Below are 15,749 nucleotides of genomic sequence, written 5' to 3' on the forward strand. Positions count from 1 at the left end.
CATTTTGAAACTTGAGCCTCGTGGACATTAGTTGGTATTTGAAGACTCTTGTGTTGTAAAATATTTCTTATCTGTTACTCTTGGCAGCCTCGCAGAGTTTTGGTGAGGCTTGTGCTTTTCAAAGTTATTTAGTTTGTGGCAACCTTTTAACTGGGGATTCATAAGAATCATTAAAAGGTTTCTGTTCCCTTTGGTTCGTGTTTGTTTTATTGGAAAAGGGTTAGGGTCAGAACACCCCCCGCCCTTTCAGCAAAGGGGAAAAAGTCATGATACGTCACATGACGACAATGTGACAATGTGAGTTTGACACCCCTGGTATAGGGTTTCCTGCTTCAGCAGGGGGTTGGACTATGAGACCCCCGACGCCCCTTCCAATTCTGTTATTCTCCCTCAGTAACAAGGCAAGTGAATGGAGCTATCTTTAGAATTAATATGGGGCCAATTAAGGAAAGTGGTAGATTTAGTTCATCTGGCTTCATTTCTCTCTGAAAAAAGGTCACTTTGCTTAATTGGTGGAGGGAGGAGTCTGGGTGAGTAGAGTTGGAGGCTTTGAACAGGATGGTTAGCTCAGAGTCAAGCTTCCTGACGAAAATCTGCATCTATGACTTTCTGAACAAGAGTCTTAACACTCTTTTGGAAGTGTCTATGGAGATTTTGACCACCCAATGAGAAGGAAAGACTCCCTGGAGAAGAGCCTAATGCTGGGAACGATGGAGGGCAAAAGAACTATTACAAAGTCTGCACTACCATTACTGTTGATCTTCTCATCACTCCTTATCACCCATCCCCTCCCATTGTATGACTGTAACTTTGTCGCTTGTATCCTTATGATTTATATTGACTGCTTCCTAGTATGATTTGATTGCTTATTGTCCCCCATGACTATTACTAAGCGTTGTACTTATGATTCTTGACGAATGTCTCTTTTCTTTTATGTATACTGAGAGCATTTGCACCAAGACAAATTCCTTGTGTGTCCAACCACACTTGGCCAATAAAGAATTCTATTCTATTCTATTCTATTCTATTCTATTCTATTCTATTCTATTCTATTCTATTCTGTTCTGTTCTGTTCTGTTCTGTTCTATTCTATTCTATTCTATTCTATTCTACTCTACTCTATGAAGAACGGGACGACAGAGAATGGGGTGACTGGATGGAGTCACTGAAGCAAACGGTGTGAGCTTAAATGGACCCCAGTGGATGGTAGAGGACAGGAAGTCGTAGAGGAATATTGTCCATGGGGTCATGATGGACATGACAAATGGAGATTTTCAGTCATCCAGGTCATGGTAGTTCCAAAGGTGGCTTTTTTTAAAAAAAAATACAATGTATTTATTCATCAAATGGAAATTGCAAATTCAAATGAGTAAAAGAAAAAAAATAATTAAAATGTGATAGGAGAGATAGGTACATTAATGCACTTATGCACATCTCCTTAAGGACCTCTTAAATGTCTATATGGCAAAAACTGTTAGGAAAAGAGGAGGAACTGCCTTAAACAGGATGGGCTTCAAGATCCTTCATTGGCTGGCTGCAAATTAAGTAGCCACAAAGAACAAGTTTTTCCCCGAACGCCATCCCTCTGCTAAACCAATAATTCCCTCAACACTGTCCAACTATTTACAAAGTCTGCACTACTATTACTATTAATCTTCTCATCACTCCTTATCACCCATCCCCTCCCACTTGTGGCTGTATGACTGTAACTGTGTCGCTTGTATCCTAACGATTTATATTGACTGTTTCCTAGTATGATTGGATTGCTTATTGTACCCTTTGACTTTCATTAAGTGTTGTGCCTTATGATTTTTGACTCTTGACGAATGTATCTTTTCTTTTATGTACACTGAGAGCATTTGCACCAAGACAAATTCCTTGTGTGTCCAATCACACTTGGCCAATAAAAGAATTCTAATTCTAATTCTAAAGATAGGCTATTTAAAACATTTACCTGGAAAGGGACATAGAAGACTTAAGGGATAGTCCCTGACACTGACAAGAGTTTTACCCATTTTCCCTTCTGTCCTGCAGGCTGCTGGAAAATGTAATTTTCCTCTCCTTTTTTTAGGTGGAGTATGGGGGCACACAGGAGAAATGAGTGGATTCGTGGCTTTTCGGGACTTAGGAATGAGGCAGCTTATACTCTTCGCATTTTGTAGGTGATTCCAGGTGGTTCTATGGGACTGAGGAATGGAACTGGGTGAAAGTGTCCAATCTATGGGAATATAATTGCAGGGGCCACTTGAGAAAATGTGACCGAATCTATGTTTCCCACCTTTTTTCCATGCCAGTTACGTCTCTTGTGGGTCTTTTAATAGCTGGCCAAATTGCCTACAAAGGCAAAAATGTTGTTCAGGAAGTAACTATTTTTTCCACTTCTGCCTGAACAGGAAAATAATCTTGTATGCAATGACAGTTTAAGTAAAAATATTCACTCCCCCACCCCTGATTGTTTTTATGATACATACTCAGGCTTGAATTATGTTGCTAGGTACATTCCATTCCAAAATTATGGTACTATCAGTTTTATTTGTGAGAGGCTACCTAGCACATTACTAATTAAGTATTTTTTTTTTATGTTTAAGATAAAGCTTGAGAATTTGACTTTCTAAGGTTTTAAGACTACAGGTGCTCCTCGACGTATGACCACAACCGAGCCCAAAATGTATGTGGCTAAGTGAGACATTAAAATGAATTTTGCTCCGTTTTATGACCTTTCTTGCCGTGGTTGTTAAGTGAATCATTGCAGTTAAGTGAGTAACTGCAAAGTGAATCTGGCTTCCCACCTTGACTTTGATCATCAGGAGGTTACAAAAGGGGATCACATCTAGGACACTGCGGCCGTCTTAAATGCGAATCAGTTGTCAAGCACCCAAGTTTTGACCGTGTGACCATGGGATGCTGCCGCAGTTATGAGAAAAAATTTGCTTGCCACTTTTTTTCCAGCGCTGTCATAACTACAGGTCATCCTCGACTTACAAGAGTTCATTTAGTGACCGTTCGACCGTTTCAACGGCACTGAAAAAAATGACTTATGACCGTTTTTTCCCACTTTGCAACATCCCCGTGATCACGTGGTCAAAATTCAGGAGCTTAGCAACCGATTCACATATAGGATGGTTGTAGTGTGCAATGGACGTTGCAAATGGAGCCGAGTTGGGCGTCCTGGAGTGAGGAGAAGTGCCGGAGGAGTAAATAACTCCTTTAAAAAAAAACCTTGGGTCCTGCTGGCCCGGCTGGTAGCGCCTCATAAGGGCCCCTTTCCAGGGTTACAGGAGAAGATGGTCAACCGTTTTTGAAGGCGGGAGAGGGTTCTATGCCCCAACGGCCGATAAAACGATAGAACCATCTTCTAGGAGAAGGTTTGAAACTCTTGATTTCAAACCTCCACTGCCTTGTGGCTATAGCTATTATTGGGAAAGGCTTCCGGAGTCAACCTCGAGGCAAAATCCAGAGCCGGAGTCCTGGAAGGAGTTCGTGACTGTGCACAATCACGTTCTGGGAACTCCGGTGACGCAGCTGGAACTTATCGTATCGGCTCTGCCGTTCCTCCGTTAGACTGTTTCAGTGACATGGAACAGCGGGAATCTGCTGCTTGGGTAACAGTTTATCCTCCGTATTAAATTACCCAGGCCTCGTGCTCTGCAAAGGACGCTCCAGCTTTGCATACAGCATGGAAGCAACACGGGACGTGGCCGTTACCCATTTCACAGCCCGATATCATCGTCTCTTGAGACTGAAGGATGCCAATTCCAATTCAGTGTGCAAGAGTCATGGGACGATCCCCCTTCGCAACTTTCTGACAGCCCAAGTCAACCGGGGGGTGGGGGAGCCAGGTTCACTTAACAACCGGGTTACTAACTGAAACAACTGCAGGGATTCACTTAACAATGGTGGCAAGAAAGAAAGGGCGTAAAATGGGTCAAAAACTCACTTGGCACATATCTCACTTAGCGACAGAAATCTGGGATGCAATTGGGGTCGTAAGTCAAGGACTACCTGAAAATGGAACCGTTGTAAGTTGAGGGATACCTGTATTATCAAACTGTGAATGGGTAAAGCATCAAGAGGACTTTGAGGAAGGGGGACGTGACTTATCTTAAAGGGAGCAAGGAAAGATGAATGTCTTATACCCTCAAATGTCCAATATGGACAAATGTTCATATTGTCCAGGAACAAGGATTTATGGATTGATCTTGTCGTCAGGATTCTGATACTTAACCCCATTTAAATCATGAGTCTTTAGCCAAACTCCAACAAGATTTATTGGGAGTTAGAAGATGCGGTGCTGCCTGGGGGTGGCCGACTCTGAGACACATCATTCATTGTCACCCTTGACCCTGGTGTCCCTCCACCCCCTGGATGTATCGTAATTCATATTCTCCAATGGGACACATCCATAGCCAAGAGTGATCAATCATGCTCTCCTGATAGAATTTTGCACTGGCAGAAACTTCGGTTACCTAATTACTATCTTTGAAAACATTTATGGAATGCAAGCTGTCCACTACTTCCCCCTCCCTTTCTGCTGGCAACTCTAAAAGACCACAGAAATATTTTATGAGTTGACACTTGTGTTCATGGAGAATTGGATTACACAGTCCTGCAGGAGTCTCTACCTGCAAGGCAAATGATCACCTGAAACAGACAGCTCTGATTTTTTTTCAGTTGTGAGACAGGGGCCTCTTTAGAGGTGGGATTCAGAGGGTTCTGACCAGTTCTGGAAATTTTGAACAGTTCAGAGAACCAGCCAAGACCACCTCTGACTGGCCCTGCCCCCATCTATTCTCTACCTCCTGAGTCCCATCTGATTGACTGGGTCTTCTTTGGTTGCCCTGCACAGGAGAACGGAGCTGGAAAGCAGGTTAGTGGGCTGAGGAGGGAATGGGGATTTTACAGTATCCTTCCCTGCCACACCCCTAAACCACACCCATAGAACCAGTAGTAAAAAAATTGAATCCCACCATTGGGCCTCTTGCTTACTTTCGAAACATAAATAACGCATGTACACTTTCCATTTGCTATGAGATCTACTAAATCAAAACTCATCATGGAGAGTTATCGGCCCACTGCATGACATGCACGCAAGAGATTCAATGTATGTATTTTTTATATAGGTACTACTAGGTATTTCAAGAAGAGACATCTGGCCCTTGCTGATTGCCGCGATGCTTGCAAAAACTATGAACTGGGAGGAATTTGGCATTTCTGTATTCCCAATTATGAATTCATACTACGGTTGTGAAAATAGGGGAATGCTTATTAACCAATTAAAATGAGCATTGGAATATTATTATGTTTACTTGATGGTGGAATCATGACGAACTTCCAATTTTTAATATTTTTGTGGATATTTCCGCCCCCCCCTCCAAAAAAAAACCCCATTTTCTTTAAGCATTCTTTGAATGGAAAGATCATGTTAACATCATAACTCAGTCGGAAAGATTGCATTTAGATCAACTATTTCCAAGAATGGTTTAGGCTTAATTGTCCTTGTCAGACCATCGGGGCCTGGCTTTCTCTTCTGCTGCTGAATGAGAATAGTCCTTAAGCAGCTTTGCAAAAAAAAAAAAAATCATTTCTGTTTTTCATTTTTCCACCACCTCAGAGTGGAAGGGAAGGAGTTATAATTTTGTGCCTTTGGCCATTCTCAAAAAAAAAAAAATAACACATGGATAAATCATATACAGATCATTTGATGTGCTCATTTTTCATTAACTAAATGGGGGCCAGTATCCATTTTGCTTGGAATTCTTTTTCTGCCCTTTTAATAATTCCCCGTCTCATAAATTCATCATTGACCTTCAGACTTCATGGAAGATCGCACGTGGAATACTGCATCCAGTTTTGGTCGCCACAATATAAAAAAGGTCTTGAGACTTTTAGAATTGGGTATGGCTAGTATGGGTGTCAGCAACCCGTGGCTCTAGAGCCACATGAGGCTCTTTGGGCCTTCTGCTGTGGCTCTGTTGGGTGATTCCATCACTGGCTGGCCCCGCCCCCTCCCTTCCCCTCCCAGTCACTCCTCGCCTGGCCTGAGAAGGTAAAACACAAAAAACAGAAATGAGAGGGAGGGAGGAAACACCCATTTCCCACAGGACGCATTTCCCACAGGAAACACCGGGAGCCACAAAACCTGGGTAGGCGTGGTGGGGGTGGGGTCATGTGACTGTGTGTGAGTGGCATTGAGTTGGCCACGCCCACCCAGGTTTTGAGGCTCTCGGTGTTTTCTTTCTGAGGGAAACGGGTCCAAATGGCTGAGCATTTAAGGTTGCAGACCCCCAGCATAATGAAAAGGACTAGGGTTGACATGATAGCAGTGTTCCAATATTTGAGGGGCTACCACAAAGAAGAGTGGGGTCAACCTATTCTCCAAAGTTTGTAGAGATTCTCAGTTATCCAGGTGCTTTTTCAGGAGGCAACTGGACTTTCTTGTTTTTTTTCTTTTGAAGACGTTTCTCTTCTCATCCAAGAAGCTTCTTCTGCTCTGACAGGATACTGGGGAATGGAAGGATATTCCTTCCAGAGAGCTGGTCATTTGCATCCTTTTAGAGCAGGCATGTCAAACTTGCATCGTCACGTGATGTGTCATGACTTTTCCTCTTCGCTGAAATGGAGGTGGGCGTGGCCAGCATGTGACGCATCCGGCCTGCGGCCCGCGAGTTTGACACCCCTGCTTTTAGACAGTCATTGAAACATTTGGAGGTGCAAGTCAGAGGTGTTATTCAGCAGGTTCCAACCAGTTCTGGAGAACCGGTAGCGGAAATTTTGAGTAGTTCAGAGAACCAGCAAATACCACCTCTGACTGGCCCCGACCCCATCTATTCTCCGCCTCCTGAATCCCAGCTGATCGACTGGCTCTTCTTTTGTGGCCCTGAACAGGAGAACGGAGCTGGAAAGCGGTTTTGCAGTAACCGTTCCACAGGAGTGGGGAGGGAATGGAGATTTTACAGTATTTTTCCCCTGCCACAGCCACAGAACTGGTAATAAAAAAAAATTTGAATCCCACCACTGGTGCAAAGGGCTTGGAGGTTACATTTTTTTCAAAAGAAAAAAAAACAAAAGTCCAGTTGCCACCTGAAAAAACACCTTTGGGACTATTCTCCAAAGCACCTGAAGGCAGGACAAGAAGCAATGGGTGGAAACTAATCAAGGAGAGAAGCAATCTAGAACTAACTAAGGAGGAATTTCCAAACAGTTGGTGGAACAACTTGCCTCCAGAAGCTGTGGATGCTCCCACACTGGAGCTTTTTAAGAAGAGGTTGGACAACCATTTGTCAGAAATGGAACAAGGGTTCTTGCTTGAGCATGGGGTTGGTCTAGAAGACCTCCAATGTCCCTTCCAACTCTTGTTATTCTTGTTATTCTTTTAATGTCCTAGTTAGCTATGCTAACCTCTCCCTCGCTCCCTCCCCTTCTCTCTACAAGTCTGGCTAAATCACCCAGGTGACCCAGGTGGGTGGCTTATGGAATTGGAACAGGTGATGCTGCCCTAGGAAACCAAGCAACCTCGGTGATTTCAATCCCTCGGAGTTGCTGAGCCCCACGGACAGCTCAAGCGAACTAGAAGATGATCCCTATTCCAAAAATAATTCTTTGTTTCCAGGTGACCTTGACTCCACCTTGCACACGTAGCCCGAGGTGCAGTTTGAGAGGTCTCGGCCAGCTGTTGCTCTTGTGAGAGATGGCATGGAAAAACAAACAGAGATATTGTGCAAACCTGCTCTAGTCTATCCTGAGCCGTGCAAAGATGTAGGGGTGCGTATTTTTCTCTCTGTAGGGTAAACTCCAACTAGCTGCAACTGATTAGGAGAAGTGCTACGATAAGGCTCGGGTTATAACCAGAGGAGCTTTTCCTAGTCATCAACAGCCAATTTTCACTGAAGATGATCGGAATTGAAATCTGGCATATTCTATTAGATAGTGCGCTGTCATTGTGAAACTTTAGAAGATTTGAGGCAACATCCATACTTTCTCCCATAAAATATTTCAAAAGGGAATATCTGATACAAAAGAAAACTTAAAGGAGTTATGACTTAAGCTTGCGACTTTTAAATGAGCCATTCGTCTGAAATGGGAATCGTTTCATAAAACTATATGCAAGTTAATGCTGCTTCTCAGAAGGTAACTTTGAATTTTTAAAAAATTTGTATTCCACCTCTATTATTTTTACAAATAACTCAAGGTGATGAGTCATATCCCCCATGCCTTTCTGCTCTTATTTTCTCCACAAAAACAACCCGTGAGGTGGCTGCAGCTGAAAGTTTGAATTTCTTTCACCTCGATCATCATGCTAGTCCAGTCACACCTATCCAAAACTTCAAACTATGAACTACAGGTAGTCCTTGACTTAGTCAAGGACTTGAAAAAGAATCCAATAAATTCAGGCAAAATGCCTATGAAGAAAGCTATGATCATTCTGACTTGTGATCTTGTTCCTTACCAGTTGGCATCTAGTGGGTGAGAATAATTTTGTTCAATCTCTGTCCTGGACAATTGAGATGCAGTTGTGAGAGAAACTTGACCAATTTCCTACAAGGCTGCCAACTGCCTGTCACACAACTTTGAAGACAGTTCCTCTGTCCAGGATCATTCTGCATCCATACCGGTAAAACATTATGGAATGGGAAATGGGTGAATACAGGGGGAAAGTTGAGTTTATATCCAATAGAGTGGAAAGCAGTCAACTGCAATTTCCCTTATGGAGGAATCTTTTTAAGTGCTTGGAACCACTCCAACTGGAAGTCGACCTAGATTGATTGCAGAGGCCTTTTCCATTCCTCTCTATATGAGCTGAGTGCTTCTTAATCAAAATGGGGACTCCAGCAGACCTGAGGGGGTGGAAAAGCCCCCGTTTTTAATCTAACAAGATTAGTGTTAAAAGGGGCCGCAATGCTGTCTCATCCACCTTTCCTTTTCTGATGAACAGCACTGAAAACCTGGTCCTTGGGGGGGGGGTGACTGAATTGAGGAAAAAACAAGAGCCTAAATGATTCACCAAGAACATCTTGCCCAAACGTAAACCAACATCCACAAAGTGGTTTGAACTAAGCTTATTTGGGAAAGTTAAAACATTTGGCTGCCTCACCATTCCTGTGTTACAAACCAGACTTTGGGTACACTGGGAAGTCACTGAAATTTTCTTACTCTCAGCAAATTTCTCCTTAGTTCTAGATTATTTCTCTCCTTGGTTAGTTTCTTTCTGTTGCTTTATTGTCCTGCCTTCAAAAGTTTTGAAGAATAGCTTGACTCCATTTTCTTTATGGAAGCCCCTTAAATATTGGAAGGGTGCTATCATGTCTCCACTAGTCCTTCTTTTCTCTAGACTAGACATACCCAATTCCTGTTGCAACCATTCTTCATATGTTTTAGCCTCCGGTCACCTCATCATTTTTGTTGTTCTTCTCAGCACTCTTTCCAGAGTCTAGTCCCAAAGCTTTGGGCAATCTTAGGAGCCTCTGCTATAAACATCCAATTAAACAGGCCCATTAATTGCCATGACACTGACTAGCTACCACCTCAATGAATTGTTGACCAAAGGCTTATCAGGAAAGTTCCACAGGCTGCTTTCATGTGATTTAATCATCGCTACCCTTTACCTTTATCTTTTCAAAGTAAACAAGGCCCATCTGGTCTTGATATGTTTTATGTAGGCAGCTGGGAGGCCGTTTATAATGAATAAATGCAAACCCGCAGATTTTCATCCCGGTGATTCGCTTATCAGTCACGGAGAATAGAGCGCCCTGCAGTTTTATTCATGTTGTTAAGGCTCCCGATCTCCATTTTCAAAGATCCTCTTTCACCTATATCCAGATGAAGTGAAGGGTCTGAACACAACATTATGTGTGTCTTATGTGTGCCGAAGGCAGGCAATATTTTTCTGAAAACCTTTCTCGCTGTGGCTCAAAGACAATTAACATTGTTGATCAATGTATTATCAACATTATCAGTTTTCTCAAATCTCCTAACTTTTCTAATTTTTTTTTTGCAAGTAATCAATTAGAAAAGAGCTGTGGGAGATAATTTTTTTATATGATTACCCCTGCCAGCAATCCTTTCTAATTACCAAGACTAATTCTATGCATAAAAATAAACTCAGAAACAAACACCCACAATGTAAGAATGGTTGGAGATGAAGACGGAAATAGGAGCGATGGCAAAATTAACTTGTTTGAGTAGAGAAAGATTAACAACTATATTAATCTGTTTTAATGGAAGCCCCTTCTGGACTTTTTTGCTGAAAAAAGGAGGAAATTATGATAGAACACTTAGAGTGAAATAATAAAATATAAATTACATTTATAAATGCTGTTCAAAAGATCAGAAGTCACCTCTTTATATTTTTTTCCTTTTCTATTTTTACTTCCTTTCTTACCAATACGCCATTTCTTGATTTCTTTGTTTCTTTTGTAACATGTGCATTGTTTTGATCTTGTTAAAAATTCTCCAGTAAAAAATTATATTAAAAAAAACTAAAAGTGTTACATTATTGAAAGCAACAACAAGGTTAATTTTAAACCAGATATCCATGACAAAAGTAAAGGACGGGTGATAGTACTTCCTCTTGCCCAACAAGAGGAGGGAGAAAGTGGGGTAAGAATGAAATCTTCAACTCCTTAGGTACAGAACAATTGTGGACTTCAACTCCCAGAATTCCTCAGTCAGCATTGCTTAGCTGGGGAATTCTGGGAATTGAAGTCCACCCACCTTAAAGTTGTCAGGATTGCAACTTTAGGGTATACAGAAGTGTTCCTGAAACTTTTTCTCTCTCATGACCCTGACACTTTTTAAAATTAGGGAAGACCGCAGAAGCATTTCCCCCCTTATATATCAACATTTCCTGTATTAAAAATTAAAAACAACACATTTGTTGCTGCTACCAAATGCTGCTACCAAATGCTGCTCACAAATGTTTCATAGGATTTTAAAAATTGTACTATTTTTTTTCAATTTAGTTTGCCAAACATTCTAACAGAAATGAATCTACTATTAAAATGAAACCAGGAGGATCCAAGAGTAAGAGACAAGAATACAGATGGTGCAATTTCAACATTTTATGTGAATTTGCCCCTTTTTATTCCAGAGAAGTGAAATAAAGGACAAAATTAGGGAGCTGGGAGCATCTTGGAAGTCACCTCATCCAGTTCATTTCCTCAAAACAGGTAGTCCTCCTATTACAACAGTTCGTTTAGTGACCATTCAAATTTACAACAGCACTGAAAAAAGTGACCTATGACCATTTTTCATACTTACAACCATCGCAGTATCCTCACAGTCCCATGATCGAAATTCGGACTCTTGGCAACCGACTCGTATTTTTGACGTATTTATGACGGTCCTGGGGTTATGTGATCAGCTTTTGTGACTTCCTGACAAGCAAAGTCAGTGGGGAAGCTGCTTTCACTTACCGTAACAGCTGAGTTACTAACTTAACAGCTCCAGCGATTCACTTAACAACTCTGGCAAGATAGATCGTAAAATGGGGCAAAGCTCCCTTAACAAATGTCTCACTTAGCAACAGAAACTTTGGGCACAATTGTGGTCGTTAAGTCAAGGCCTACTTGTACAGACTCTATACTGGTTTCTCCAGTGCAAAGAACTTTGCTGAAGAGTTTCCAACGAATTATATTATATTAGAATTCTTTTATTGGCCAAGTGTGATTGGACACACACAGAATGTGTCTTTGGTGCAAATGCTCTCAGTATACATAAAAGAAAAGATATGTTCATCAAGTGTCAAAAGGTAGAAGACTTAATAGTCATAGGGTACAATAAGCAATCAAATCATACTAGGAAACAGTCACTATAAATCGTAAGGATACAAGCGACAAAGTTACCATCATACAGTCACAAGCGGGAGGGGATGAGTGATAAGGAGTGAGGAGAAGATTAATAGCAGTAGTAATGCAGACTTTGTAAATAGTTAGACAGTGTTGAGGGGATTATTTGTTTAGCAGAATGATGGCGTTCGGGGGGAAAAAAACCTCTCCTTGTGTCTAGCTGTTCTCGCGTGCAGTGCTCTATACAAGTGTCGTATCCATCCTGGCTCCTAACAATTTCATGGACTCGTCCCTACAGATAATACTGAAAGGAAAGAAAAAGGAGAGCTCACTATCCCCAGAGTTAACCTGCTCCATTGTTGAACAATTCTTACCAGTAAGAAGGTTTTCCAAAGATTAGTGTTTCTTTGCAACGTTCACCCACTTATTTCCCTGGCACAGCAGAGGAAATCTATGCTTGATCTTTCATGCAGTAACTCTTCCTGCTGAGTGTTTTCTTAAATGACAGGCCGTTAACCTGGTTGCTATTAGGAAGACAACTCATGCAACATGAATAAAGTATGCAGCCAGAGAATCTTATACTTTGCCTTGCCTAAGACCCCTCAGACTTACCGTTGAAGTAGTTCTCCATTTACGACCATAGCTGAGCTTAAAATCTGCATTGCTAAGCAAGGCAGTTAAGTGAATTGGGTCCTATTTTCCCTTTTTTCCCCCCACAGTTGTTAAGTGAATCACTGCAGTTGTTAAGTGAACCATGCAGTCGTTAAGCAAATCTGGCTTTTCCCCCGTTGACTTTGCTTGTCAGAAGCTGGCTAGGAAAGACACAGATGGTGATCTCACAACCTTGGGACGGTAAAATTGTCAGAAGTACCTGCCAAGTGTCCAAATTTTGATCACATGACCGTGGGGATGCTGCAAGTGTTGCAAGTGTGAAAAACGGCCATAACTCACTTTTTTTCCAGTGCCATTGTAACGTCAAAGGGTCACTAAACCAGTGGTTTTAAGTCAAGGACTACCTGCACCTCCCAAAACATAAATCTCTCAAGCATCTTGGACTTCTTTTCTGGCTTCCAAATGATTTGTAATATTATGAACTTGCCCAAACAAAAGTAGCAAAGACAAAGATAGAAATCTGATGGGCAGGAGATCAGCTTTTGCAGATGCATCCTTGAATGTGTACATTAATGCTTGGAAACCTTTCAACATAAACTGGGAACGATGAGCCAAAGGGAGAAAAAAAACAGAAGAGATTTTGTTCCAGGACTGGAAGATACTGTAGCAATTTCACTAAGTCTGGATGATCTGAGAAATTTCACCAACTGTATTTTGATAACTTTCGCTCCAGGCGTGCAATTTATCTTTCTTCTTAAAACTTTTTGTGATTACATCAATCACATTTTAATACTGGCAGAATCACTTTTGATCGCAGCAGGACTTAAGTCTGATAAATTGATACTATGATACTAAGCTGGCAGGAATAGCTAACACCCAAGAAGATAGATAGGCTCAAGATCCAGATGGATCTTGACAGACTAGAACACTGGGCCATCTCTAACAAAATGAAATTCAATGTAGAGAAAAGTAAAGTCCTACACTTAGGCAAGAAAAATCAAAAGTACACATATAGACTGGGTAAAACCAGGCTCAATAGCAGGAACTGTGAGAGGGATCTTGGAGTCTTAGCGGACAACCAGCTAAATAGGAGCCAGCCGTGTGCAGCCGCCACCAAAAAAGCTAATGCAATCCTACTTTGTATTAACAGAGGGATACAGTCAAGATCAAGGGAAGTACTAATACCACTCTAAAAGCCTTAGTAAGACCACACCTAGAGTACTGCATCCAGTTTTGGTCACCACATTATAAAAAAGATGTTGAGACTCTAGAAAAAGTATAGAGAAGAGGAACCAGGATGATTAGGGGACTGGAGACTAAAATATACAAAGAACAGTTACAGGAACTGGGCTTGGCTTGTCTAGTAAAGAGAAGGACCAGGGGAGACATGATAGCAGTATTCCAATATTTGAGGGGCTGCCACAGGGAGGAAGGGGTCAAGCTATTTTCTAAAGGTCCTGTAGGCCAGACAAGGAATAATGGATGGAAACTGAACAAGGAGAGATTTAACCTGGAAAAAAGGAGAAACTTTCTGACAGTGAGAACAATCAACCAATGGAACAGCTTGCCCTTGGAAGTTGTGGGAGCGCCATTAGTTGAGATTTTCAATAAGAGATTGGACTGCCATTTGTCAGAAATGGTGTAGGGTCTCCCGCTTGGGCAGGGGGTCGGACTAGATGACCTACAAGGTCCCTTCCAACTCTGATTATCTGTAAATTGGGCCTGATGATTTAAATAGCTGCCACAATCAAATAAGACATCAAAATAGGGTTTCCTATTTGTCCTCAGGTGTTCCATTCAGACAGCATCTCCAGTATGGCGTAGTGGTTAAGGCTAAAACCATGAAAATCCAGATTCATACGCACCCTTAATTTCCAATCTATTCCACAGGGTTATCATGGGGGAAAAGAGAGAAGGGAATGCCATGTACATCAGGATGAGCGTTTAAGGGGGAAAAGGTGGAATATAAATGTAACAAGCAAAAAAAAAAAAAAATAGAATTTAGATCATCTGATGCATGTGCAATCTGCAAACCAAAATGAATACCAACAAAAGTTATCTTGATTTCTGATGCCTTCAGCAATTCAAGTGAATGGACCATAAACATGGATTCCTTTCATCTGGACTGGTGAAGTGAAAGTCCACCAAGGAAACAATCCTAGTTTAAAATTTAGGACAGTTGATGAATTACCAAGGCAATCTGAGCCCTCAAACTCAATAGACTGGAGCATCTGAAGGCCTCTTGTCCTTTTATTTATCTCTGGAAACAATTGGTTGTCCAGTCTCGTGTGCCTCCAAGCTGGGGATTTTTATAAGAGAGGCTCCGAAACATTTGGTGGGACATTATAGTACAGTAAATAATTAATACAGTAGATGTGCAATACATAACTACAGGTCTATCTGTGATGCAGTAGCAGGACTATTTCCTGATATACCCAAGTATATGGGTCATGTCCTTCTTCTGTTCAAAAAATAATATGGATCACATCTGTATTATGAGTGTCTATCTAGCAATTAAGCATTTTTTTTTGAAAAGAATGAGTAAGTTATTGATTACTCAGAGTTTTGCCCAGGAATATCCTACCCATAGGAAGCTATCCCAAAAGATCCTGGATCCCAGTCTCTCTTCAGATGCAATCCAGACCCACTTACCCCTACCACTCGTTTACTGTCTTCAAAGTTAGCCAACAGAACTGACATTTAAAGGCTTACCTGGAGAATGTCACACAATCTGCAGTCTTAACCAGCTTGATTTTTAGACGAATAAATATGGCTTGAGCATCCTGCTACTTTGGGGTCCACTCCTGTCATCAATAGTGAGGAGAATTTTGCAAGCTCCCTTCTTCTGTCTTTTCCTGGCAGGTTTCCCACTTCTTTGTGCATTTGCTTGCCCTTACACTCACACCCTCTCTGCTGCAGACTCTCTTCCGTACTGACTTCCTCAGTGCTGTAGCACTATATCTCTGCTTCCTCTCTGCCAGAAGAAGAGAAACTGAGCAGCTCCAAGCTGATCCCAGTTAAAGGGCCAGGACATCTGCATAACTCTGCTAACAGGGAGGAGGAGGCAGCTATTTCACAGCAAGTGCTAGTTTGCCTTTATCCAGATGAGGAAGTACACCTGTCAGAATTGGGGGGGTGGGGGGGAAACAGGAAGGAAGTCTTTGAAAGGCATCTGGACTACAGAAAAACTCCCCCTCCCCCGCCTCCAAATTACAGGTAGTCCTCAACTTATGACCACAACTGAGCCAAAATTTCGGTAGCCAAGCGAGGCATTTGTTAAGGGAGTTTTGCCCCACTTTCTTGCCACATTTGTTAAGTGAGTCACTGCAGTTGTTAAGTGAATCTGGCTTTTGT

At 41.8% G+C, this 15,749-nt stretch overlaps 1 protein-coding gene across 2 annotated transcripts in view; it reads right to left on the reverse strand.

Moving 5' to 3' along the window:
* The window catches only part of VWA5B2 (von Willebrand factor A domain containing 5B2), a 63,164-nt gene extending 47,840 nt beyond the window's left edge, over positions 1–15,324 (reverse strand). For both annotated transcript variants that reach the window (XM_026722759.2, XM_087933622.1), the window contains exon 1: positions 15,108–15,324. The gene's annotated coding sequence lies outside the window, so the exon portion shown is untranslated. The remainder of the gene's footprint in view (positions 1–15,107) is intronic.
* Positions 15,325–15,749: the final 425 nt, after the last annotated feature.

The sequence above is a fragment of the Pseudonaja textilis genome, chromosome 4 (assembly GCF_049901715.1).
Source record: "Pseudonaja textilis isolate UNSWEBS1 chromosome 4, rPseTex1.2, whole genome shotgun sequence".
Taxonomy (NCBI): Eukaryota; Metazoa; Chordata; class Lepidosauria; order Squamata; family Elapidae; genus Pseudonaja; species Pseudonaja textilis.